Source organism: Camelus bactrianus, chromosome 10, assembly GCF_048773025.1.
Source record: "Camelus bactrianus isolate YW-2024 breed Bactrian camel chromosome 10, ASM4877302v1, whole genome shotgun sequence".
In the NCBI taxonomy this organism is placed as follows: Eukaryota; Metazoa; Chordata; class Mammalia; order Artiodactyla; family Camelidae; genus Camelus; species Camelus bactrianus.
In genome coordinates, this window is record NC_133548.1 from 72,631,399 (window position 1) to 72,658,459 (window position 27,061).

The 27,061-nt window shown below is 40.8% G+C and overlaps 1 long non-coding RNA gene across 5 annotated transcripts in view; it reads left to right on the plus strand.

The window, feature by feature from the left end:
* Positions 1-27,061, plus strand: part of LOC141578923 (uncharacterized) — a 69,458-nt gene that overhangs the window by 38,170 nt on the left and 4,227 nt on the right. The window contains exons 4-7 of one of the 5 annotated variants that reach the window (XR_012509820.1): positions 2,656-2,776; positions 6,188-6,316; positions 11,838-11,923; positions 12,381-12,671. This is a non-coding gene — a long non-coding RNA (uncharacterized LOC141578923). Of the gene's footprint in view, positions 1-2,655; positions 2,777-6,187; positions 6,317-11,837; positions 11,924-12,377; positions 12,672-15,985; positions 23,564-27,061 lie in introns of those variants that run through there. The other 4 variants (XR_012509818.1, XR_012509821.1, XR_012509817.1 and 1 more) reach the window with 4 other exon arrangements.

Sequence of the window (27,061 nt, forward strand, 5' to 3'; positions counted from 1 at the left end):
ATATTGAAAGCTTACAGATAAAACTACTTACTATTGTTTTACAAATATATAGACAAGGCTTACAGATAAAAAATGCAGTCCTGTTTTAAAGAAGATTCTCTACCAGACATACACACGGGAGCATCCTATGGGAAAAGAGAGGGTTTCAAATGGGAAGGAAAAGAGGTTTTTTTTTTTTCTTTCTCATTACATGTTGTTTTGAGTGGTTGGTCACTTAGAAAAAGACAAAAACAAACAATAATAAAACCATCTCCCTACTTTATGCCGTACGTAAAATAAATTACAGGGGATTGAATTTTATATTCTTTAAAAATTCATGGATTACTAGCATGAAACAATAATTTTTAAAAATCTAAAAAACGTTGTATTCTTATTCACACCATTCACCATGATATATTTTGAATGGATATAAGATTTAAATGTAGAAAAACAAAGATATAGAATGTTGGGAGGAAACAGTGATGAATTCCCCGGTAAACCTGTCAGAAGGAAGGCTTTCTAACGCTAACTCACAACACAGAAGCCATAAAAGAAAAAATAGGTTAAATACAATTTTTTTTCTAAAAAAGCATGATATACTAAGTGAAAAAGGACAAACCACAAGTTCCAGGAAAGATCAATAAGGGGCTAGTGTTCCTAACACCCAGGAAGAATCCGACTACCTAATGGATCAACGTGCACAGACCCCTAACAGTGTTTGTTTTCTGTACCGATGAGGAAGCATCTCTGTAGTTTAGGCCGTGTCTTTTTGTGCAAACTGAGAAAAAGAATCTAAATAAATTCTAGAAGTGACTAAACATGTTTACTTGTGGTGGGGGCTGGACAGAGGGTGGCGGGGCGCCCTGCGTACCTGCTCGTGCTTTTTTATTTTGAAACCACGGGAATGTATTACGTGTCTACATATGTAAAAGGGAAAAAGGAACCTCTGCTTGTCTGGTTAAGAGACCCAGGCTCACGGAGACTTAGAAATCACCCGGGACCCTCTGGTTGGGGGAAGTGGTGAGGAGTCCTGAGCCAGCTGGTGCCACTGGAGCCAAAGCACAGGGCTATGAAGATCAGGTTTTGAACTTCACCTGGGGCCTGTTTTTGTCCCTCTATAGCACGGCTTTTCATTTGGCATCTGGAGCAGGGAGTCAGATGGGTTCCCCCTGCTGCTGGCTCTGGGCCACTGGTTCCCTTGGCCTCCTGGCTTTCCCCAGAAGGGCTGAGACCCAGGACAGAGGCCTCAGCTGACAAGTGGGTGTGGAAGGGACCAGAAAAGGGACAGAGGGTCAGGTGTCCGGGCAGCAGAACAAGGGAATCCCCCTGGTGTCCTGGGGACGGTGCATTGGGTCTGGTGTCCTGGCCAGCGGGGCCTTTGAGCACAGGTCGCTGTTGGGAAAGAAAAGTGGGCAGGGGACTCCAGATGAGGGGAGCCGTATAGCAACTTGGGGCAAGGACGCAGATGCCAAAGCTGGGCCTGTCTGTCAGGGAGCTCAGGAGGGACTCAGCTGCTGCTTTGGGAGGTGGCAGGAGGTGGGGGGAGGGGATACCCTGACCCTGGCTCCTGAAGCACCCCTCCCCTCCCTTCCTACTTGGGTCCCACACAGCGCCCCTCACTCCATCCTGCCTTGGCCTACCTGTGCCCCACATACACCCCGATGCTTCCCTCCCCATTGCCTGACCTCAAGCCTCCCTGCCTGCCTTCAACTATCCCCAGTACCCCCATCCTGCCGTGACCTACCTGCACTTGGGGCTCCATCCTGCTTCCTTGCTGGGGACTGGCCTTCTTGGACATGTGCGTCTCCCGGCAAGCTCTGGAGCCCTGAAGTACCTGAAATAACCGTAAGTTAAGGAAAAGAATAAGGCTCAATGATAAAGAAAACTTCTATCATTTTATTCATTGAATAATGTTTTTTATGTTTAGATACAAAATATGCGTATGTGTGTGCATATGCATGACTATATTTTGGGTTTTTATGTAATAAAATTAGATATTAACCTTTTATTTCTTTAAAAAGTTGACGCATTGTGGCAAAATGTTAGCATTTAAAAATCCTTCTTTTAAGAAATCAAATAATACACAAATGCTTGAAGTTTCTTTTTCACCTTTTATCCCATTCCCTTCCTTCCATCCAAAGATGTAACCGTTATCCTGAAGTCAGTGTTGTTTTACTTTCTCAGGTGTTTTTTTTTTTCACCAGTCCCGCGGCCTGGGGAGGGTGGGGCTCCGGTGAAAGGATGAGGGGCGGGTTCCCCTCCCGATCTCAGAGAAGCTCCCAAAAGGGCAGCGGCGTGCCCACCTGCCGCTACCTCAGGCGGCCGCGGACCATTCAAAGCGCCCGCGCCAAGAGGTACCCGGCGCTTGCGATTGGCTGAGCCGGACCAGCGCCCCTGGGCGGGGCCGGCCCCCACGCAGCTGCCGCGGTTCCCGCCCCGCTGGGGCGCATGCGCGCAGTCCCCACAGGAAAGAGTCTGCGCACACCCCCGTCCGGCCTCCGACTCGCGCCGCGGCTCCCTCCCCTGTCCGCGGAGGCTTGTCGGCTCCGCGAGAAAGCAAGAGCTGCGGCCGGCAGGGGGCTGTGCGGACCCAAGGCGGCTGCGGTGGCGCCGGCCTGTGGAAAATGCCACCAGGCGGCGCTTCGGTTCGTTGCTCAAGTGACGGCCGTTCCCCAGCCCCCCACCCCTGAACCCCCTGCGACCGCCGCGGAAGAACCCGCCCACGCAGGGAGTACCGCACCGAGACGCTTCGGCGGGAACGGGGCCGACGGCCGGCTGTGCCGGTTGTGCCCCTGAGGTGAGTGCGGGCGGCGGCGGCGGGGCGTGGGAAGGACGGGGTTTGCGGCGGCTGCCACCCCTGGTCCCCGCGGGGGAGGGAGGCCGCGCGGTCCTCTGCGCGGCGAGGAGGGCCGGCCCCGGGGGCCACGGCAGTGGGCGCGGTGAGCACCCCGGAGCCCTTGTCTCTCCCCACCCCTCCCACAGCCCCAAAGCTGTGCCCCCGCCGCTTGGGCGCTCCGGCGACGGGTGCGGAAGCCTCCGTGGCGCTCGGGCCGCCGCAGAGCCCGCCCCGCGCCCGGACTCTCGGAGTCGCCCGCGCCCTGCGGGGCCGGAGCGGGCTGGTGCCCGTGCCTCCCGCCGCCCCCCGACTGATCTGACTCCTTTATAATTTGGAAAACCTCCCATGCTTACAAGGTAGTTTTTTTTTTTTTTTCTATTATAGGAAATTATAACTCTCCTTTGACAATTTTGTTTCCTAGTAGTTTCTTTGACGTGACAAAGGGATGATTTTATTCCTTGGAAAGGCTAAGGCAACCAAATGCATAGTGATATTTAGGTCCAAGGCCAAAAATATCAGTTTCTTCCTAGCACCGATTACGCTGTGGACATGAAAAGCATAAAAGTAGCAAAGAGAGGCACCTTTTATTCCAGATCTTTAGGGTGCTTAGTGGCTCGTTTGGCTAGCATAGGAGTTACAGAGAAATAAGAAAGACATCACCTAATGTGTTCTGAAAGGTGGCTTTTTGTACAACTGTATACTCTGTCCTTCAAATTCTTTGAGGTTGCTTTTATGGAATATAAAATTGAGTGTGTAAATATATGTATTTATGTATAATGTATATTTTGTAGCATAGAAATATGTGTATGTTGAATGGAATATATTCCATTCAATATATCATAGTAACTAATGACCTTGGAGAGAATTAGTTTTCTCAAATAAAGATAGCCTATGAGTAGCTTTCTTTCTGGAATAAGTAAAATAAGCTTTTCATCCTCAGTATCTTTGCTTTACCTTTGAAAATACTTCACCTTATTTACACCACTAAGTGCAGGTTGATTGAAGATTACACAGATGTTACCAGCAGTGATAAAGACAGGTATCAGAAAGTCTTCACTGCCTTGTCTTCATTCTAGGTTAGACAATTTGGTCCTTTTGCAGTTTATCAGTTCCAACCGCCTTTTCTAAAAAGTAGTAAATTGACTTTCTCAGTGATGTGCTTGAGTATCCTGAGGGTGAAACAAACATTTCTTAACCATTTTCCCATGGCAAGAATGTCCTGTAGGCATTGCATAGGACAAATTAGGGGAATTTCAGCTTTTCTTTATCTACTGTTCTATCTCCTCAAATTTGAGGGACTTTTGCATGTCTTGGCTCAACAAGTGACAGGTGCTTTGTCCAGCCATGTTTTTTGTCCCTTTAATTATGGAATTGTTGCTGTTTAAAAGAAATTTCACACACACATGCAGTTCTTCCCAAATATATCACACCAACACCTCATTTTTTCCATGATGAATAAAAATAGTGTATTCCAGGACTTGTGAATAGTAAATACTGTGACGTGCTCTCTAACAAACTTATTTAGTGAAACTGATGTCTTACTGCACCCCCCCAGTGAAATTCCATCTGTGCTGTGTTCTACCTCTTTAGCTTTGAACTTTGCAGTCATTATCGATGTATGTAAAGTTCCTACACTCAGAAAAGTGCACGTATTCATCCATTTTTAGGGGTAGACATGTAGCCACCCACTGAAAGTAACATAAAACTAACAAATACAATCATTTACCACAGGAATTTGGATTTGTTGAACAGTGTATGAGCATACTAGCGTAACTCCTGATGGTGCAAAGCACCATAGGAACCAGCTTCTAACAGGGCGAACTGCTCGTGCGTTATCAAAGAACAGCTAATTTGAGCTGGAACGGTCAGGGGCAGCTTTGTGACATTTCTGGGAGAGTAGAACCCAAATGGCCACCTAGTTTGTGGGTCTGTAGAGACCACGGGGAGTTGAGAATTGTACTTAGAAACATGAGTGTGTCTTGTTCAGGAAAGTGAAGCATTTGACCTAGCTCAAGGAAAGGAGCTACACAGGGAAATAGTGAAAACTGATGACTAGGGCAGGTTTCATTGTGGAGGCTCTTAAAAAAGAAATTTTCCTGAAAAAAAAACAAAAACCTAAAGATCCATGGAAACTCACTGAAGGTTTTTGAGCAGGTGAGTGAAAGAGTAAAATCTATGACTTAAGATAAATTGAGAGCAGTGTTTACTACTATGTGTTCCCAGGACCATTCATCAACAGAGTTTCTTCAAAAGAATCTCCCAGGTCAAATCAACGGGGAAAGTACTGGGTTTCTTTACTGTGGTTCTTTAAGACATTAGTATATTAATGGGCATTTTGATGTCCAAAAGGAAAATAACATTTCTCAAACCTACTTGAGCATGGAACCCTTTCTAGGAAAATAAGGCATGGATCACGAATTCCATATACTTGGGCCAGTCTGTCTACAAACTGATATATGTGAGATGGGTACTGGTCTATAATTTTAAATAACTTACATGATTTACAGCTTAATTCTTTGTTCCCAAATTGGTAGCAATGCAAGGTCTCTCCATTTTCCCCATGAGTGTGTCTGTGTTTTGCAGTCTTCTACTGCCAAGGAGTTAGATGGTGGTGGAAAGTGGAATGACACTTCCCTGGCCCTCTGTGTCATCTGCGTACACTGGGCACCTGCTGAGCTGTCCTAGTTGCTGTCTGGTCCTGGGGAGCCGGCCTGCACAGCTGTTGCTGAGACCTGGCTCATCAAATCCAGTGACTTTATTCCTTCCCTACTATACTCAGATTGATGGAATCATTTCACTGATTTGTTCCCTGCTGAGGTGCAAGAAGCTCTGTGTGACTCTACCAGGCTCGGTCTTAGAGATGCGATTTTGCAGTTCTGTGAGGGCTTCCTGATTCCTCTTGTTTTCTATGCAGGAAATGGTGCACATGTCCTATACATCTTGTTGTTTTGGGCTTTCCCCATGAGATTTCCACCTAAATCTTTATGCCATGGATTGTTTTTGTTTCCTACAAAACTGAATGTTTAGAACTCATAGGCAACAAACAGCTCTGTTATTCCTCATATGCTTCTGTAACTTCTGTTCTCTGAGGAAATGATGTGTCTCTTAAGACAGCTTAAGACGGAGAAAGATAGAGGCAAGAAATATGTGGGGGTAAAATATCAACAATTATTTCAAAGATACTCCCTACCAAACTTCTTAATATCCTATGGAAAATGCTGATCTAAAGAACAGAGGGTTAACAACTCATGAAGATGAGTAGGTGTGTGATAGGAATGCTGTCTCAAGTTTTGAGTATCATGTGTGGTTGATGACAGTCATAGCCCTCAGTAAGTGATGAGTAACTCATTGTCTTTGTGGTCCTTTGTGCAGTCTTCCCATACATGGACTCATGAAAAGCATCTTGCTGTTGGGAAGTCTTCCTCCACCCTATGAAGAAGGCCGGGCTCGCTTGCTGAAGAGATGGGCATGCAACTAGAGCCAGCGCCAAGCAACAGACATGTGAGTCAGCCCCAGCTGCGCCGCCCGCTGGCTGCAGGTGCAGAAGTTACCTTAGAATTCTCTCTGGGAATTCTCTTAATTCTGACAGGCGAGGTTCCTAATGAGTAATTATATTTGCAATTCCATACCATCATTATAATTTACACATTAACTATGACCTATATTATGTAAATTTCCCTTGAAACACGTCCAAAGTGAAATTTTGAAAATTTATAACTTTGTCCACAAGCTGTGATTTAATGAGATGATTCACAGACTTTCATTTGTAAGTTGTGCCCAGTCAGCTGGTCCTGCACTAAAACCCTGAGGGGCATGAGGCAGTAGCTGGGACCACAGAGTCTCAAAATGAATCACCTGAGTTCAGTTTAGAACAGCCTGGCTCCATCACCTGAGGCTTTGTGAGCCTCATCAGATGACTCAATCGCATAGACTCTGTTTCCTCATCAGTCAAATGGAGATAATAATGGCTCCTAGTGTCTAAGGTTGTGGCTGTGAGGCTCTGACGAAGTGGAACACACACAGCTCTCGGAGTGCCAAGTGCAGACTAACGATACAATAAATACAAGTCACAATTGCTCTGTTATTCAATGGGTCATTACTGTGTTCTACTCCAGGAAGCTGGATATATGTTCAAGAAACAACTAAAAAGTGCACATAAAATGCAGGGTCCAATATCACATATCAGTGTAATTTGTATGGTGAAAACTACAGATGAAAATCACATTAACATATAAAAACAGGCATTCTCAAAACAGAAGGCATTGCAGACTTTTCAGATTATGTCTCTATAAATGCAAGTTCCCAACTTGACATTCCCTTTCATGTTGAAATAATAAATCACTGGTTGATTTTAGAAGAAGAGTGCACTTGCTATCTTGATAATAAATTCAAGTTTATTATCATATATTATGCTTTCCCTTTTTGTTTGAAATCACTGAGACAAACGAACATTGAATAGTAATTACAACTGTATCTATGTTGAGAATTACCTGGACTAGCTTAAATGAGAATTAAGGACACACTCATGCTGATGCAGGTTGTGTTGAGGAATTGAAAATCAAGATAAAAATTCCAGTCAGTAAAGTGGTGTACAGTAAGGAGTAGAGCTATACTGTGGTTCCAGCCACACGTTATAGTTACTGAAGGCTTCTGGGCCATGTAGACACTGTTGATCACCATCACCCACTCTTTTTCTTTCTCTCTTGCCAAAAGAGCCCTTTCCCATGGCAGAAACTGAGAGCCCTGGCCATTCACTTACCAGCCTCTTGCAGCTGGAGCACAGGCCCTGATCTCAGGAGTGATCACTCTCCCTCTGGTTTATAAGAAAGGAAGTCTACCTTGATTGAAAAAGAGCAATGTGTAGGAGAAAACTCCTGCCATCTTTCTTTCAAGTACTAGTCCCTTTAGGAAGGTATGTTGGAGGCAGAGCAGCTACCTTTAGGATCATGGGGTCAAGCCAAGGGGTTTTTCAAAGAAGCCAAACCAGAAGCTTATAGATAACCAGCCCCGGGAACATTACCTTCAGAATTCTTAAAATGTAAGATAATGGATCCAAATGGTTTAAACCTCTTTTGTCAGGTATTCTGATAGTGGCAACTAATCTAAGAGTTCTTAAGGAGCAGTTATACTAATAATTGCTTCCATAACCATATAAAGTTGTTATAAAAGCACTAATTTTAATTAAAACAGTCAACATTGTATTAGTTATTGAGAAGTCATTCCTTACTCTTAAATCAGTTCTACCAACAAGTAGAAGGAAGAAATTGAACAAGGCATTTTATAATACTGCAAATTCAGTATGTTCCCATTTAATTAAAATGAGGATGTGGAGAGACAGAATATCTATAAAGATATTTACTAAAATTTTAACACTGGTTACCTAGGTATCAATTATAATAAATTTTCTACTTTTTGGAAAAAAAATCATATGTTCATCCCCCTTTTTCTGTATTATTTGATTTTTAATTAACATCTAAATAAAAATCACAGCCATTTTAATTTTGGAAAAATAAATAAAGCAAAGCCAGGATAATTCAGGTCTTATCTATTATTGTGGAAGTGTAACTTGTGCAAATTTTCTGGTAATTTAATAATTTCATCAAAAACTGAAAAACATGCATCTTCTTTACTGAGAGAAGCCACTTCTTGATCCACAATGTCTTTGCTGCTAGCAAAAATCTAGAAACCACCTGCCTGCTATTAGATCAACAGCACTTTGAGTCCATTCATATACAATAGAGTACCCTCAGTGAGATACATATGATCTAGAGAGATGTTCACGGCATATTTGAACTTTTAAAATATATGGATATATGTATGTATGTGTTATTTTTACAGATTCTCTATAAATGCATGTATAGGTTTGTTTAGGCAAAGAAAACCATTTTGAAGAGAATAATCACCAAATTCTTAAGGATGATTTTGATTAGGTTAGACTATTAGAGAAAGGCAGAGAACTTTTGCTTTTTACTCTTACATCCCTTTATTATTTGATTTTTTTTAACCTTGTACTTATATTAACTGTGTAATTTCTTTTAGATTTTTTAATTAAAAAGTAGGAAAAATAAAGCAAGGACTTGTTTCTGTTCTTTCAAGTAGTGCTATTAAAACTCAAGAGACTGGGTAAGCCAGCATCTCTTTGTCTGAACTGATGTTGAAATGTTGATGTGAAAGGTTAGCTAGTGAGGGCAGGCTAGTTGCAGAGGCTAATACACAGGTGTGGTGGCCCTGGCAAGACACGAGAGTACCCAAGACTGCTTGGTGTGTCATTCAAAACATGACACTCATGGTTACTTGTTTTTGCCCCATATAATAACTATACAGATATTCTATTTCCAAACAAATGAATCACCATCAAACACAATTTTGGTTTCCAATTTTAATCACTAAACTCTTTCTTTTCTCAGTAGGCAGAGAAGGTAGGTGTGCCCTTTCCTCTCATCTTCATCCATTTGTTGAGGGAGTCCAGGTTCCTAACCCCTCCCTCTCTCAGCATGAAGCTAAGTCTTTTTCAGTGATTACCTCTTCCTAGCCTTCTTGTCATCTTCCATCTGACTCCACATTTTCCCCCAAGTCATATCAAATTAAATAACTCCATGAAAATTTAAGGAAAATTGATGTTTGATAATCAATATTTTTAATTATGGGTTTCATTTTTCACTTTTTGAATGGACTGTAATTGCATGGAAGTTGACTCCATTCCTTTAGGCATAAAGCAGATTCCATTAGCCAAACAGTTCAGAAAGAATTTCTCCTCTTATTGAAGAGGAAACTCCGTGGGAGGTTTATGCTCTGTTTTCTCTGCCAGCTCCTTAGTGAAGAGCAGAAGGTCAGTGACATGAACTTATGAATGAATGAAGGTACGGGAATGTGGCGTTACCAAGCTTAGCGACTCAAGAGAGTTAGTCTTACTATTTAGAGGTCAGAATACATGGGTAAACAGTTCTGTTTTCCTTGCTTAATTCACTGCTTTAAAATTAGTTCCCAGGTTTTGCAAGGAAGGCCGTTTGTCAGACAAGGCATCCACATTGGTGCAGAGATGTGGGTTTCATAATCCCTATGTCCTGAAAGACCTCAGTGCCCCCCTAGGCGTCATGGACTCCCAGTCAGTGTCTTCAGGCCTCTTATGTGTGAGGTTCACCATCAGGTCATATTGTTGAGGGGACACATGGCCTATTTCTGAGTCAGTTTCCAACACTGACTTCATGGATAATAAAACTGAAGTCCTCTCTTCCTCACTTGGAATGTAACCATTTAATTTTTCCAACTGTTATCAAACATTTTACCAAAGTGTTATAAAGGGACATTTTTTCCAATATCCATTAATCTCATATATAGCTTTGAAACTATATTTACAGCAAACTATTTTAAAATCTTATTTTAGACTGCTCTTTATTTTTTCTTCTTAAAAGCTGGAATAAAGACCTAGAAGTATGTTCATTTATCCATCAAACATGTCTCAAGTTCTAAAAAGGATCAGAGCAAGGTGTTGAGAAAGAATAATTGGAGAATCTAATTTAGATTGGGTAACATGGGAGAAAAATTAATTACAGTAATATTCTTACACACAAGCAAATAGACAAAGCTAGGGAGAATATGAAGCACACACACACGTATGATTTCCCTTTCTGCCAAAATTATGGAGAAATCCATATTAACTGACTTGACCTGCTTCACTGTGTTCAATAGCCTTGACATGTCTCATTTTCTTTACCAGTTGCAAGGTCTAATGGAAGCACATGAAATTGCAGTAATGCTGTGAAGGGATACTGGTAGAAGATTTATTTTAAATCTTGTGCGAAAGCTTGGTGTTCATTAAAGTGGAGGGTTAATAACGCTCTCCAGTAGAGCCGGGCATAATGCAGGCAGGTGTGTGGAGGCTGAGCGCAGCCCTGCTGCTCCTCCTTCATCTTGACCCCTCCCTTCCTGCTATTCCAGTCTTAGCTTGTTGGAGGAGAAACTCCAAATCATGTCAAATCTCGGTGAACTTTGCAACCTGGTTATATATATATACCTGGGAAAGTAGAAGGGTGTCACGAAACTCCAGTTTCTTATCTGACATTAAAAGGAATGCAAGAGCCACTTGCAGCAACAAGGTTGCACCTAGAGCTGACCATACTAAGTGAAGTCAGACAGAGAAAGACAAATATCATATGATATCACTTATATGTGGAATCTGAAAAATGATACTAATGAACAAAACAGACTCAGAGACATAGAAAACAAACTTATGGTTACCAAGGGGGCAGAGAGGGATAAATTAGGAGTTTGGGATTAGCAGATACAAACTACTATAGACAGAATAAATAAAGAGCAAGTTTCTTCTATATAGCACAGGGGACTATATTCAATATCTTGTAATAACCTACAATGAAAAAGAGTAAGAAAAAGAACATATATATGTATTATGGAATCACTATGCTGTGCCGCAGAAACTAATACAATGCTGTAAATCAACTATACTTCAATAAAAATGCAGGAAGTAATAGTATTGTGGTCTCTAAGATGACGGAAGGAAAGACTTTCTCTTGTTTAATTGAACTGAATAAAAATTACTGGTCTCAACATATGTCTACATTAGAAACTATTAGATTCACGTTTTTCTTAAGTACTGGATGTAAAATTTCCATGAAATGAATATTACTAATTCATAAAAGGAGTCTTAGAGATTCTAAGAGAACACTTAGATATAATATGTAGCAGCAGAGTTAGGTGTGTCTACTTTTTGAAAATATATTTGTACTGAAGTACAGTCAGTTTACAATGCTGTGTTCATTTCTGGTGTGCAGCACAATACTTCAGTCACATAGGGGCACACATACGTTCATTCTCATATTCTTCAGTGTGTCTACTTTTATTTTAAATGCACATTAGTGTGGAAGAATCCACAACGTTGGATTTCTACTTCAAGGTCTTATTGACAAAAAGTTGTTTGTTTTTAGTAATATTTATGTAATGTACTGATAATGCTTCTGTCTCTTTATTTATTCTTATCTTTCTTCTTATTTTCTTCCCCCCCAAGCCTGGATTATCCTCCTCTCCATGCTGCATTTTAGAAATCTAGATCCACCTGTATTACAGACACCGACAACACCAGGCAGCCTGCTGGTGGGTTCCACCTCTTAATTCATGTTAATGGTCTTGTCAGTTAAAGACTATGAGTTGAATACATCAGTTGTGCATGTACATAAACAAAGGCCATTCTCTGAAATTAAAGCTGTAGAATGAGGAAGCTAACAGATTCACTGGTTTTCATAGGTAGAAAGATTTAGAGCATACCACAGAGGGCATCCTTCAATCTCTTCTTTAGTTGAAGTTCAAATCAGTAGAAAGAAAACAGTCAAAAGGGATTTTAATCAAGTATTTTACCTGAAAATAGTGCACTATAAAATTTGAACTGGCTTTAGAACACACGTTATCGAAAATATTTTTTAAAAATCCTCCTATATTTCAAGCCTGTTAAAAATGAACTTTTCTGTAGAATGGAATCTATTTAGAAAGATGTCTTTCCTTTCATTTTCCTTTTTCCCTTTTTTTTTTTTTAATATTTTGCCCCTGACAGCAGAAATGAAAGGGAATGATGCTGTAGAGGATTCAGCTGATCAATGTGGTCAAGTTTCGGCCATGGTAACCCTGAGTGATGGCTGAAGTCATTCTCTGCGGCAGCCTCCCCGCCCCACCATATGTGGTTCTCTTCTCTCTGCCGCACTTTCTCTCTCCGTCCCACTCTATTACTCTGTACAGCTTCTGTGTCTCCTCCTCTGCCACCCTTTTCTCTTCCCTTTGTCTTTATCTGGGGCTTGATGACGACAAGCCCAATAAAGCATTATTCAGCCCCTTCTCTGGTTCTAAAGTATTTGTTGGCTACTTTTTTGCCTCATTAATTTCTTTCTTTTTTCTGATATGCCTGAAATGTCCAGAACTGTCTTTCAAATAACCCCACAGAAGTGCAGTATCAAAACCACCACATTGGGGCCAACGTTGTTTTCTACCTTAATTCGAATCCTGAAATAACAGAAAAGAAGTTCTGATTTTTTTGTCAAATCTGTTCTAGGGAGGAATGTCATTTTATTCTTTTGGAAAGGTTTTTTCTTATTTTATTTTCAGATCCTGACTTTGTTAGAAGAGTTCTAACGGAGAAATAATAGAAAATACCTTCCATTTTCCAGGATTTAGGAAAGAGTTCATTTGTTTGGAAGAGAAACATTTACTAATGTGTTATGGAAAACAGTGTGTGGTAATCTAGGCATACTCATGAAACAGAAATAAATACACATAAAACAATGAGAGAAGAGTATCTAATGGAATATCAGTAACATAGCACCTAGGGATTAGCACCTGATCTTCAGGCTGTAAAACAAAACGCTGGCCTGGATGTGAGGTCTGCCACCACAGGGATGTATGACCTTGGGCGAGTTACATGCTCTCCAAGGGCCTCAGTTTCCTCATCTTGCAAATGAGGTACATGGACTAAATGATTTCCCCGATCCTAGAGACAGAGACCATGAGCATGGAAACTATGATACGTTTGACAATATTTACCACCTCAAATTGCCTACAGGGTTAACATTCCACACAGACTGAGGTCGCAGTAATATCCCAATGTCACTGTGTTCTTTAACGTTAATATAGAGATAGAGAGAAACAGCGTGGGTATTCGGCTTCCACCGTTTTGGGAAGGTACAGACCACACAGGTCCCTCTCTTCACCTGGTCAGCCACCGTTGTAGAGGGTTTTAGGCTGCGCCGTACTGGATCCACATCTGCCCTACAGCAGTCAATCAGGAAATCCCTTAATGGTGCCCCTCTACGTTCATTGCCCATCCTAATCACTTTTTTATTTGAACTAAAATCTCTGATGTTATTAGTATTATCCATGTCTCCCAGCAGATGATGATATAACTCGATGCAATAAATAATCAGGTAATCAAAATTAGCTGTGAATGCTATGATCATGTGGAAGTGGCAAGCATTTCCTTCCCAAGAGCCAGGCATTGTGTTTAATGCTTTGTCTTTTGCTCATACACTTTTTACAAAACACTATAAGGTAGATAGACATTATCATCATTCCCATTTTAACAGAAGTTCAGGTGATAAATGTAGATAGAAGAACACAGGGCTCTCTGACTCAAGTCTGCAATCACTTTTCTGTTTCAAAATTATTGGTTATACAAATTACAAATATTATTTTGACTTTCACATGTCTCTCGTTATCTCTTTAACTGAGCCCAGATCTGAAACTTTGTTTCTTTGCAAAAAAATTTGACTGAGGCACAGGATAGAACTAGAATTTACCTTTTCTACCTGACAGTCTTTTAAAAAAGGATGTAAACATATTTATCAAAGTAAATCTTCAGTGAAGATGTGAAGAAATTACATTCTTTTCAGACCCTGGGCCATCCAGACAGTCTGTGCAGGTGTACATCCAAAGGATAATCAGATTTACAGTTGATTTTATTTCAGACTCCTCATTCACTAATGTGCTAAGTCTTCTCAACTGTTTGCAGATTTGAGCCCCTGAAAGACAGCAGTCTTTACATTGTTCCTTTATGTTTGTAGTAAATAGAGAGTCCCTGGTTTCTTGACTGAAATTGAAGGGCCCATTCAGTCTGGGGAGCTGAATTGTAATAATTTATAAATCATTTTATTTCAATTTTATGCTGGCGTCTATAATCACCTTGTCTCTCTGCTAGAAGCCTTTGTGCTTGCAACAGGAAATATTTAAGCCAAGGTATTTTGGGACCCACACTTCTGAATATTATGTGGCAGGCACCAAATGGCTTTCCCCCAGTGGGTTGTCTTGTATTATAGAATGGTTTGATTACATCAGACACAGACTGAAAATGCACATGAACTTCTAATTTTAGGTTGCATCATGAGGACTCATTGTGACATTTTCAATGAGGTTAAAGGCCAAAAAATTTCCTATTGTGGCAATTTCCAATTACTGGAAAAGCAGCTAGCCTGTGTCCCGCACTTTTCTAGTGCACGACCTGTCTCTGCTAGTCTCTTTTTTTCCCCAAATGTTATTTAACATGTAGGGCAAGTTGTGTGTGTGTTGTAAGCAGAAATATGGATCACATTAATAATTTTAAAGGGGTGAAAGGGCAGCTGGATTCAGAAAAGTGAATTAAGTATTATACATCTAAGCAGACCAGGACTCTGCTCTCAACCTGTCCTTGTAAACCAGAGCCCACAACCCTGTGTTAAGCTCAGTGTCCTTGAAATCTCTCACTTTGCCAAATGTGTGCTCTCTACTTGCTGTTGTATTAGCGATACCAATCTTGTATCTCTAAACACCAACTTTTTCTCTGACGCAAACTCTGGATTGAACCCAGAGTTGCAACTTTCCCTGACATTTGTCCTCTTTTTGGTTGTTGCTGTTAGTCAGTTTTAATGATTTACTGTTGGTTGTCACAGCACATTGAAGCAAATTTTCTTTTCCAGCACAGCATAATGAATACATCCAAATGAGTGTTCTTCTTCAAAATTATTCCTGTTAGGGAATATACTAACTCCTCTGATGGAGCCTACATGCCCCCACCCCCAACTGAAGGATACTTATTCTTCTGAAGTGCCTTTCTGGGCAGGCTTATCAGCCAGATGAGAAAATAAACATATGATGTTCACAAAATTCATAGCCAGTAGGGGTTTCTTTCTTTTGTTTAGTTTCTCACTTTTACCTCTGCTTGCATTGTTCTATCCTTTTTTTTTTTTCCTCCCTTATGGTAGTATCACAACACCTAAGGTGAGATCTCTGAACCATATTTTGGATATTGATCGAAGAAGACTAAAATCGCCTAGATGGGATATCATTTTTCCAGTTACTACAAATTCCCATTCCTTTGATTCGCTGAGAAATGTAATGACCTACCATTTTTAGTAAAATAACTACAATATGAATCCGTTGTCACATAAGAAATAAGCAGAACATGAATGTTTTTTACAATATTCCTTATATACTAATGGTTTTGATGGTCCAAAATAATGTGTATGAAATCCTAACAAGATCCTTCTTAATCGGTGTTGAACTCAGCACCTTTTGAACTGTGTAATGAGATGCCTTCTGCAAGACCCCTGGGCCGCTGAACAAGTTAGTGAAGCCTGCAGCCCTAAGCAGTAAGCAGTGCTACTTTGTGATCTAATCTTTGGTTCGAATTCCACTGGTTAGATGGAGCCAAGAGTGACCTAACCAGGTGAGCCTGGTGACAACTGCCTGTCTCCTAAGAGAAGACGATGCCGCCTTTCTCTGAGGAAGAGAACGCTGTGCTGTATTACCTGCTGGGATCAGCTAAAGAGTGGTCCCTCCCTGTCTGCCTCCGTCCCTGTCAGTGTGGGCACGGTACTCCCTTTCCTAGGTTCACGTGCACTGATTCCCTTCTGGTTGACCATGTGATGGGCGCAACTTCCAGCTGGGTAATCTCCATGCTGCTCCATCTCTCACTGTTCTGGGGACAAGAGGGCATAAAAGGCAATGTCAAATGAGTTTACAAGTCTGTTGCTTTGTCAAACCAAAAGTTAAAAATCCATGGACAGCTGGAACAGTAACCAGAGAAACAGCCCTTGACTGTGACTATCAGGAGAGTATACAGACTACTCAGCCATTAAAAAGACTGAAATAATGTCATTTGCAGCAACATGGATGGACCTAGAGATGATCATACTAAGTGAAGTAAGTCAGACAAATGCCATATGATATCACTTATATGTGGAATCTAAAATATGACACAAATGAACTTATTTACAAAACAGAAACAGACTCACAGACCTAGGAAACAAACTTATGGTTACCAAAGGAGGAAGAGGGGGAGGGTAAGTAGGAGTTTGGGATTAGCAGATATACACTACTATATATGAAATGGGCAGACAGTGAGGTCCTAACTGTATAGCACAGGGAACTATATTCAATATCTTACAAAACCTATAATGAAAAAGAATATGAAAATAATATACATGTATGACTGAATCACTATGTTGTACAGCAGAAACTAACACAACATTGTAAACCAACTCTACTTCAATAAAAGAGACTATGTAGAAAACAATATCAAAAGAGTCTATGTTCTTGAAATTGATGCTACATATTTACTATCATAACTGATTTTAGATATATCTATGGATTAATTGACCATAAGTATTGAATATTATAACCGATTTGTGTAGATTTATGCAGTTTCTACAATGATAAAATTCAAAAAGAACAGGGCTGTTGGCAGAGAAGGTCCTCCTGTTGCAAGCAGCCCAGAACGGCACTGCAGACTCAGAAAGGGCCCCTGTGACTCTTGAAGAAGTCGAGATCAAAAAAGCAGATACTGTACCGTAAGGAAGAGTAGTGCCAGAATGAGGCAGCTTACCAGGAAAAAAGGCACGTTCCTTGAAGACCATGGGCAAAACGATAGCACTGGATATGTCTGTGTGAATGTCTCCCTAAAACAGCATGAGGGCAGGAGGGAGGAATAAAGTTGAGAGAAGAAGTCTGAGACTTGGTTTGAAAAAGAAGGTGTGAAATTTAGCCTTTAATTTAGGCCTTATGCTCTGGGTCGCTGTGAACCTGACATCGCTGTGCTGATGGCCCAAGGAGTCTCACTAGCTCACTTATTCCCACACAAATGGCCGTGCCCTTCTAGCAGTGAGAACCTGCAGTGTGGAGCTGCTCACCCACCGTTCCTAGCTGCTGTTCAGCCGTTGAACACGTCCTGAGTAATAGTCTGACTTGAAATAACTTATTGGCTAAGTCTATTTCCTATGTCAAGACATCGTCCTCTCTCACAATCTGGGCCATTACATTACTTGATATTACAACACACACAAAAAGATTAAAATTGCGTGTTTTGAATTCAAATATAAAAGGTTATTTTTTTCCCTTTGATTGTGTCTGTGGCATTATTCACTCTAAGAAACATCTGATAAAAATTCTGCTAAATAGCTTAACCCACAGGATGGGAACTGGGTAAGGATCTGCTGGGCTACCAATGGCATTTCCTTTAGCATTCCTTTCGTCTGTTCTTCATGGTTAGTGTCCTTGCCAGGGTGAGTAAAATCTGACACGTTAACAAGCAATTAATCAAGTTTTAATCAGTGAAATGTCCTGGCAGGTCTAATTCCTGGTGTGAAGTCAGTAATGAAACCTCAGTATCTCAGTCCATGGAGCTGCTATATTAACCACTGTGGTCAAATTCCTATTTATTATGGCGTTTGAGACAGGAAAACGCTGCACTGTCAGAAGATTATTTTTTAAGAAAGAAAACGACCATGCAACACAACTTTGGAATACTTATTTTTGCTTTGTGTCAAAAAACCATACTATTAAACCCCATAATGGAAGTAATGCTTTTTCCAGCTTTCATCAGTGGTCCAAAATGTCACGCAATGAGAATTTAGTAGGACTAAAGTGACTATTTGACATGCAGAACCGAGCTGTGTCATCAAGACTCCACAGGTAGTGAACACTTGGCTACTGATGGGTGGGAAGAGTGGGTACATTCTAACAAGGGGTCAGGGGGCCTCAGGAGAGCTGCTGTGTAATTGCCTGCAGCAGCAGATGGAAGGGCGCACCTCACATAAGAAGAGTATCATTCTATCACTGAAGAACGGGGCCTCATACACAAAAAAATAAATATAAAATGAAGAGCTGAAGCCAAAGTTGTCTGAAACGGTAATAATGTGTGAGAGGCTTTTAAAAGATTCTTTTTAACTGAAATGCACAGTGGAAACTTACTGCGATACTAATGTAGGCCAGGATGAATAACCACCTCAGAGGTGAATCTATTCATCACAGGTTGTGTTCAATAGTTGTTTGTAAGGGATAAGTATTTACTTCAGTAAAGTTGACTACATGTAATAATAGGCCTTATGTTTGATGAGATTCCAAATATAAACTTTTAAATACTTCTGCATGTTCTAGAGTAATAAATGTGGCTAGAGTTTATTATTTTCTGATTATATAATAAGGAATGAAAACTTTTTTTTTTAATTGAAGTATCATCCATTTACCACATTGTGTCAGTTTCTGGTGTACAGCATAATGCTTCAGTCATACATGAATATACATATATTCATTTTCATATTCTTTTTCACCATAAGTTACTACAAGGTATTGAATATAGTTCCCTGTGTTATACAGTGTGAACGTGTTGTTAAGGAATGAAAACTTTAATTTGAATTTTCTAATAAACTGAGCACTGGTCCACATGAGACAGTCAATATTAATGTATCCCTACTGAAGGGGCACAGGTCAGTAGCTGATGCCTTGAAATCCCTTCCTAGAGTAAGTGACTGTATTTGCTCATCTCTGACGTGTGCTATTATTTTTAGAAAAGATTTCCTTTATTAACCTGAACACTTCAATAATTAACCCCATTTCTAGTTGTTTTGTCTAGAACTTATAAATGAATTAGGCTCAAATTGTACTTTTAAAAGTCAGAATGTATTTTTAGTATACTTAATATCAATAATTGTTAAATTTGGAAGCTTGCTTACCTAAGTCTTGAAAGGAGGAGAACGTCCTGGAAGAAAGAAACATGTGCTAGAAATACAGAGTCTGATAGACCACATCCTCCAGGTTTATCTGTGTCCCTGTGAACGGCCCCTCTAGGGATCTGTGTTGGAATACCAAGACGTCACTCCTCCTGCTGAGTTCTTCAAGTGGGGGCAGGTGGAAATCAAATCCAGCAACAGGAAAGTTTCAGCTTTCCAAAATGAAAACTTTTGAACCGTTTTCCTTTCCTGGGGTGGGTGAAGTATGTGAGGGGAAGGGTGGGGGATGTTAGGAGAAAGAGGGTTAGAGTGGGAGGTAGGGGGCGTGCGGAGTGAATGTAGCTCAAATTGGAACTGGTCCAATGGTGTTCATAGCAGAAGACAGATGTGGAAAGGGGGTCAATGAGAGGAAAGGGAAGGCGAGGCTGAGGGACCGACAGGTGGAGCTGGCTCCGAGTGTGAGGAAACTTCAAGGACAGCAGCTGAGGAAGGAAACAATAAGGTGAATTTATACAGCGAGATTTCAAGAAAAACTGTCTCCTGGGGAATTATCAAAACAGAGAGAAAAAAGATTATAAACTCACATAATCACAAACAACATTTTGAAGAGTCGATTCGACCGGAGTATAGATTTCTGCAGAGATGGAGCATTGGGTCACAGTATTTAAAGGCTGTATGCTAAGCACATGCGTGAGCAGTGGCTAAGCCCAGTAATGAGGGGGTGTCAGAGTGAGGGGAGGCCCTGGAGCAGTCACACAGCACACTGACCACCATCTGGGCACCAGCAACCGGGGCAGCATTGAACCCAATGTTCTAAAACTGTGCTGTATTTTTAAAATAAATTTATAAACTTTATGCCCACTGCCTGAAAATCCTATGATTCTATAGTAATTTAGCAATACAGATAAAACAGACACAAAAAACAACTAAAACGTAGTGAGAGAGGGCAGCGACAAGTTGGAACGAAGGGTTTCTTTCTATTCCTCACACTTACAACAGATAAAAACCCGGAGATATAAGTATACATTTCCTATAAATAAATACGTAAATGTATATTATATATATTATCATATATAAAATATATATAACATACATGAGATACGTAAAACATATATATGAGATATATAAAAACATATTTGAGATACATAAAACATACATACACACACACACACACACACACACACACACACACACACACACACACACACACACACAGATACACTCTGAAAGTTGTTGCGAAAAAGGAAGAAGGAAGACTGATTAGACACTTCAGGACCCAAAAAAAGACTGCGTGGTAAGTTCCCCGGATTTTTTTTTTTTTTTTTTTTTTTTTGGTTTTTGGTTTGGGTTTGGGTTTTTTTCTGCTTCATGGATCCCAGACCAGATGCTGAAGTCTACAACTCAGAAAATTTACCATTATTTGATGTGGTTCTCAGTGTATTTGGAGCTAATAGTTAAAGACAATGGTATTATAAATGGGAAGAGTAAGGGAACTAAAAGAAAAGGAAGGTTTCTAGACTTTATTCAAACTGGTGAAAAAGATGACACTAGTAAGTGGTGGTAAGTTATGTGTGTATAATGTAATGCCTGGAGCAATCGCTAAATATTTATACAGAGATATACCAAGAACACTGGATAAATCAGAATAACTCACTCTCCCGCGAAAGGTAATGGGATGATCTGCGGCTGTGTCTTTACCACAACCGCCCCCAGCCCTCTGGCAAGAAGGAAGGCCAGGGGAGGAATCCTGCGCTCCATCACCTTTCTCCACCTGGCACTCCTCCCATGGACTGGGCACTTCCTGTGGGTTGCTGAAATGTTGCTGAACGTTACTGGGCACATCTAATGAGCTGCTGAAAGATTGCTGAAGCGGTTCAATAAACGGAGTGCTTTCCTCCTAAACCGGCTTGCGGGGTTATTGTTACAACTTCTACAAGTAGTTATTTCTGTCATTCCTGAATAATTTTTATTATTCTGCTTATGCGTTATACTTTTACAAACAGAATCTGTGTCAGCCTTGCTCTACGGAGAGCCGAGGCAAAAGGGATTTTACATCCAGATAATCACTACTTCCTCAAAAGTGTAAAGCAATGTCCTTCTCATTTGAGTACGTAAGTGCTTTGCCCAACCCGATTTTAACATCTTCTTAAGGCATAATTAATAGTCAATAAGCTGTACATAATTAAGGTATGAAAAGTTACATATTGTGATTTCATTTGTCTAACATTCTCAAAATGACAAAATCCACACATGTAATACAAACCTACGTACATTCTCTAACACGTTGTGAGATGGCCTAGAACTATGCACACACTGAGTCACTGTTAATTTCTCATTTTGGCTTTGTGCTATAGTCACAGGATACTCCTGAAGAAGACAGGGTGCAGGTAAATGGGACCTCCCTATACTATTTTTGCACCTTTCTGTGAATCTATAGTTATTTCAAAATAAAAAGACAACAGCATTGACAGACACAAATGACTATACTTTGTATGAGTCTATCTATATAAAGCTCTGGAAAAGTCAAATCTGTGAAAAAGAAAACAGATCAGTGATTGATGGGGGCCGAGAGTGAGGGAATGGTAGATGGGACTGCTTGAAAATGGGCATGAGGAAATGCTTTGGGGCGATGAAAGTGTTCAAGAACAGGATTGTGATGATGGCTACTCCACAAATGTATTAAAACTCACTGAATTGTACACTTTCAATGGGTGTGTTGTATGGTATGTAAAATATAGTTCAACAGAACTTTAAAAATGCGTTGTTATAGTGATCATGGAAAAATAAGGTCACGCTGAACTTTTCTTAACTCCACTTTTGGAACTTAGCCCTATTTACAATTTTTTTTCTACATTTTTTTCTTTTTAATTTTTTTTTATTGAAGCGTAGTTAATTTACAATGTTAATTTCAGATGTATAGCAAAGTGATTCAGTTATATATATATGTGTGTATATTTTTTCATATATATTTTTTCTTTTCAGCTTTTTTCCATTATCTGTTATACCCTGTGCTATACAGTAGGTCCTTGTTGTTTATCTATTTCATATACAGTAGTGTGTGTCTAAAATTTACACTTTGAATTGAATAGCATCCATATAGGAGCAGGGGGTGAGCATCCGAAGCTTATCTGTGCATCAGGACCCTGGAGTCTTTTCCAAGCGCTGGTGTGCACATGTCAAGACAGATGGCGTAGGGAGGGAGCCGTGCGGGACACACGGGGAAGGGGGGAATCTTTTATTCCTGTAGCTGCACTGGTTAAGAGTTATTATCTGTTCCTGTTGAGAGAGAGGAAGACACTGATATGAGAATCTCTTACACATCCTTTCCAGTTTGCTGTCTGTGGGTGTGTATTTCATACACACAGGAGGTTGTAAAAGGGTTGTCATTGCAGAGCATGTGCTGATTCATTGTCAACAAATCATAGTGTCACCTTTACAGAGCCCTGAGACAAAAGACAAATACTCACGCAAGCAAACAAAAGCCTTCTAACTTCTATAACCAGGGCTGACTCCCTCTTTAGTATCAAGTTTCCAGTGTTCAACATGAGAAAATAAGGCTAGTGAAACACTTTGCAGACTCTGTCCTGAAGCGGTTTATTTCTGCCCAGATGTGTTTCACTTAAAAAAGCAACGTATTTAGATTCCTACCATTTATTTATTATCCTGAACTGTAACAGTCCGTTTGCGTGTTCCACTAGACGGCTAGCTCTTAGTAGGAGGGGGAGGGGGAAGAGGTGAGGGTTATCCTCTGTGTCCCCGCTACCTAAGAGAGGACCTAGGACCTAACAGTTACTTAATACATGTTTGTATAATTGATTAGTAGTTAGTTTAGAGGCTATTGTAAGAGAAAATAGATACAGGAATAAAATTTGGAAATGAGGAACTCTGTATATGTCAAATCTACAGCATAGTATTTATACACTACAAAAGTTAAAGTAGATTCTTATGGTTTTAAAGCATCTTAGATTAAATAAAACCGTGTGTCATCATAGAGGTAGGAATCTGAACTATTTAAGAGTGTGTGAGCTGGGATAAATGTTTGCAACATAAAGTTGGATTTAAAAGGTAATTAAGCTAAAGGTGCTCCAAGAAAAGCAAGTGAACAACAACAACAACAACAAAAAAAAAAAAAAAACAAAAAACAACAAAAAAAAAAACAACGCAGCAAGTGAAAAGACCAATTGAGCAGAACCTACAATTTAGTAGAAGGTGGCAGTGATAATACAATTCTGAAGTAGCCTAGACATCTCTCATATAAACAAATAAAACTAAACTACAGTAAAAATCATCTTCCCCACTTAGGTCAAAACCTCCTGCTACGGTCTGAATGTTTGTGCCCCACTCAATTCACATGTTGCAATCTTAACATCCCAAGGTGATGGTATCAGGAGATGGGACTTTGGGGAGGTACTGAATCACGAGGGTGGAGCTCACACGAATGGAATTAGTGCCCCTAGGAAAGAGACCGCAGAGGTCCGGAGCCCCTTGCACCGTGAGAGGACACAGCCACGAGGTGCCTGTGAGCCAGGATGAGAGCCCTCTCTGGAAATGGCCGTGCTGGTTGGAGTCCTGGCATCCAGAGCTGTGAGAAATCAGTTTCTGTTGTTTCATGCTGCCCAGGCTGTGGTGCTGCCCCATAGCAGCCTGAGTAGACTAAGACGCTGCCACACTGTATACGCCATGTGTGTAGATTTGGAAAGGGGAGATCTTAGTCTGCTCTGGCTGCCACAATGAAATACCGCACCCGGAGTGGCTCACACAACAGACATTGACTTTCTCACTGCTCTACATGCTAGAAGTCCAAGATCGAGGTTTTTCAGCCATTTTGGTTTCTAGTGAGGACTCTTGGTTTGTAGATGTCCCCCCTCTTGCTGTGTTCTCATATGGCAAAGAGGGACAGCTCAGCTGTCTCTTGCTCTTCTTGGGTCGGGACACTACCCTTATGACCTTATTTAACCTTTGTTGCCTCTTTACAGACCCAGTCTCCAAATATAGTCACAATGGTGCGAGGGGTGGTGATGGTGGCGGTGGCGGTTAGGGCTTCAGTGTATGATGTTTAGGGAGATGCAATTCAGTTCATAGCAGGGGATGAAAAACTGCAGAGAAGTTTTACATTGTCTTACTATATTTATTAAGAAAGCATGAAAAAACAAAATTTTAGAAATGAAAAGAATCTGAAAATATGTATATGTGTAACTGAATTGCTTTGTTGTACACCTGAAATTAACATTGTAAATCAATTACTTTTCAATTAAAAAAAACAAAATTAAAAAAAGAAATAATGGTGGACCTTGTTGTTTATTTTATATATAGTAGTTTATTTGATATCTGCAAATCTCAAACTCCCAATTTATCCCTTCCCACTCGCTTTTCCCCCTGGTGACCATAAATTTGTTTTCTGCTTGTGAGTCTGTTTCTGGTGTAAACAGGTTTGTTTGTGTTCCCCCCCCGCCCCCGCCCCACATATAAGTGGTATCCTGTACTTCAATTTAGAAAAAAAGAAATAATTATGGAGATGTCAAATATGGTTACCAGGATTGCACAGCTACAATTAGAAGTAGTTAGAATTTGTACCTAGATCTTTCTGACTTAGAAGGTAGTTTTCCTACTATCTTAATTTTTTTTTGGAAATTGAAGGTAAATGAAGTAAAAATATTCTACCATGTGATTACTTCATTCCCCATACCTTTTCCTTTAAAAACATACCTCGGATAATTTATGCCATGAGTTTCTCCTGCTAATTTGTTCCATGCCCCCTCAGCTAGCCTTTGAGTTCAGACTGAACCAAGGTGAATTGTTCCCCTACGCCCTGACAGCCTCTGACCGTGAGCTCCTGCACTTCTCCACTTTTCCCCCTGGGAGCCTCATCCAGCACCATGGGACCTGGCTGAGCCCAAGGGCAGGGCAGCCTGTACACAGCAGAGATTTAGTACACTCAGATGCAACCATCAAAAAAAGACTCGTGAGAATCTTGGAAAATATTGACAGTGAGGGACAGTTCTGGGGGTTTCTACATGAATCCTCAAAGGGTCCCCAGGTGAATTGAGCCCCAGTTGCCCCCAGTAGTTACACACTTATTGTCTGTCCCCAACCTCTGGCTCATGCTTCCTGGGATTACCTCCCAAACATGCTCCCTGCACTCAAGTCCTCATCTCACACCTGCCTCAGGAGCCCAGACACACACCCCCAGAAGGTGACATCATCCTCACCCCACTTCCACTCCTGCACAACTTCCGCACTGGTATTTCAGAATGAATTGCTTTCGGGTATCTGCTACCCATGCCTGTGTTTGGTCCTTTCCTAATAAGGACAGTTATAGACTTCCAGTTCTCTGAAAATAGTTTAGTGCAGTCCCAGACTATTTGGGGGAAGCTCAGTTTTCTATTTGTCCTTCCACCTGTGTTTCTCTCCTTGACTCTCATAATACTACCCCACCCGTGGCAGTCCTGCCACCAGATATGTGTGTGTGGGTTTTTTTCCACAACAAGCAATTGTGCAACCCCAGCTGTGTGTCCTACGATTTAACTGGGTTCTGACACAGATTATATACCTGGAGATCCCACAAGCTAAGGGCTCAGTCCCAGGAAACTACTCCCCAGCACACACACTAGAGATGTCTGTCTCAAGTACTAGGTCCTTGGGTTGCCCGTAACGCATGTCCTACTTTAAGGGATAAGATGCTGTACTGGAGGTAGCATGTTGCATGCAACACATTGGATCCAATTTGGCTAAAAATTGGAGGTTATCATGACCCCTTCCTCAAGTTTGATTATTTACTATAGCAGCTCACAGAACTCAGGGAAATACTTACATTTGCCAGTTTATTAGATATAATAAAGGATACAGATGAACAGCCAGATGAAAAGATACATAGGGCAAGGTCTGGGAGGGGCCTGAGCGCAGGAGCTTCTGTTCCTGTGGGGAACATTGCCTCTCTGTGTGTGGTTGTGATCTCCAATCTGGATGCTCTCCGAAATCCATGGGACTTTAATGGAGGCTTCATCAATAGGCATGATCCACCACTAACTCTACTTCCAGCCTTTCTCTCTTCTCAAGAGAATGGAGGGCAGCGCTGAAAATTCCAAGCTTCTAACCATGGCTTGGTCTTTCTGGTGACTAGTTCTCATTCAGAAGCCATCCAGAGACCACCCCCACCTCTGAGTTGTCTCATTAGAACAAAAGGCACTCCTATCACCCAGGAAATTACAAGGGTTCAGGATCTCTGTGCTAGGAGCTGGAAATGGAGGCTAATATACATTTCCTATTATCTCACATAGACATAATTGTGTTCTTAATAACTGGTGGTGTTTGTGGTCATGTTAATGTTATAAAGGGGAAGACATAATCAGAGAGATTTATGGAACATGTGAGACTAGTGGGCCATCATAGGATTCTGACACAAGACTATCCTGCAACAAACTTCTTTCCCTAATTCTGCAACCATATTCTGATAAATGGGACGGGAGTTAGAAATCCCTTTTATAGAATGCATGTTTTTTATTAATTACACATAATAGTGTAAACATATTAAAATTGAAAATAATTGAGCAGACTTCTGATCCCCCAGGAGCTAGATCATGTCTCTAGGCCTGACCTACTTCAACTGATAAAAATCTTTTAATGTCATTTAATCGATTGGTTTTGTTGTCATTAAATGAGATTGATTTAGGCTGCAGATTGCTATGACTATGTACTTCAGAAAGAAATTACTTCATAAATACATCACAAAAATATTGTATCAGAAAGGAAAAATCTTTTTATTAAGTAAATC